Source organism: Condylura cristata, unplaced genomic scaffold (genome assembly GCF_000260355.1).
Source record: "Condylura cristata isolate star-nosed mole 26May11 unplaced genomic scaffold, ConCri1.0 scaffold00054, whole genome shotgun sequence".
In the NCBI taxonomy this organism is placed as follows: Eukaryota; Metazoa; Chordata; class Mammalia; order Eulipotyphla; family Talpidae; genus Condylura; species Condylura cristata.
Genome location: NW_004567155.1, coordinates 1095934 through 1097102, shown reverse-complemented (window position 1 = coordinate 1097102; position 1169 = coordinate 1095934).

The window sequence follows — 1169 nt, the reverse complement described above, 5'->3', positions numbered from 1 at the left end:
AGGGATTAGGGCAGCTGCCGTTCCCGTCCTGCCTGTCCGCACCTCCCAGAACGTCCCCTCCCGGCCTGTCCCCTGGCCTCACCCCGGCTGAGTCCCCGGCCCCTTGGCGGGGACGTCGGGAGGCTGACCGGGTGGGGGAGCCGACAGCTGTCCGGTGACGGGGGCGGCCAGGAATGCCCTTTATCTGCACGGCCCTGGCCGCCGAGAAGCCTGGTGCCAGCCCTCGCCCTGTGCCGCTGCAGCCCAGAGAGCGGGGAGTGGGCGCAGCTGCCCTGTCCGTCAAGGGACCCAGGGAGGGGCGGGCTCCCCGGGCCAGGCCTGGGCCTGCAGCCCCAGGCAGGGAGCCCCTGGTCCTGCCGCCTGTCCATGGCCTGGGCCGGGGGGCTCAGGGCGGCGGTGTGGGGGGGCAGAACTGTGGGGACCGGGGCGGGCGAGGAGCTGCGGGGGGTGCTGGCCGGCCACGCTGCCCGCGGGGGTCAGCGCTGCCCGCCGGCCTGTAGGGCAGGCCCACTGACTCACCCCTGAGGCAGGCAGCCTAGCACGGTCATCACCACAGCAACGCCTGTGGGCGCCAGCAAACAGCTCACAACAGAGTGGCCCCCAACTCCAGTTGTCCCCTGGGGGGGGGCAGTGTGGAGCCACCCAGCCGGAGCAGCTGCCCGCCCGCCCCCAGACCCCCCCGCCGGGGGCTGGACCCCCACGGCTGGTGTCTGTCGAGAGGGCCTCAGGCCACTGGCAGCCCCACGCCGCCCGCCGTGCCCTGGACCCTGCCCGCAGGACGGTGGCCCCCGGCACAAGCAACGCCCTGCACCCCGCGGCCCGGAGCAGGCAGAGGGAGCCCCAGTGGGCACAGCGGGGTGCGCTGTGCCGCCCCCAGCCCGGCCCCCGTGCCTGATGGGCCCCTGAGCCAGCCCCCTCCAGGGCGTCCCCGGCCTCCGTCCAGCAGGGGCCGGACCGCACGCGGGGGCCTGGGTCTCTGTGGGGGAGGGGCTGTGGGGACCGGCCGGAGAAGGTGTGTCCGTGTCCCTGAGAGACTGGGGCCAGGCCCGAGGGTCCTGCCCGGGCCCAGCACCTGCCCCCACGCTCGCCGTCACGTGTCCAGGGGAGCGGGGCTGGGCGGGGCCCGTTCAGCCATGGGCCTGTGCACGGCCCTTGCCCCAGGGCGGCGC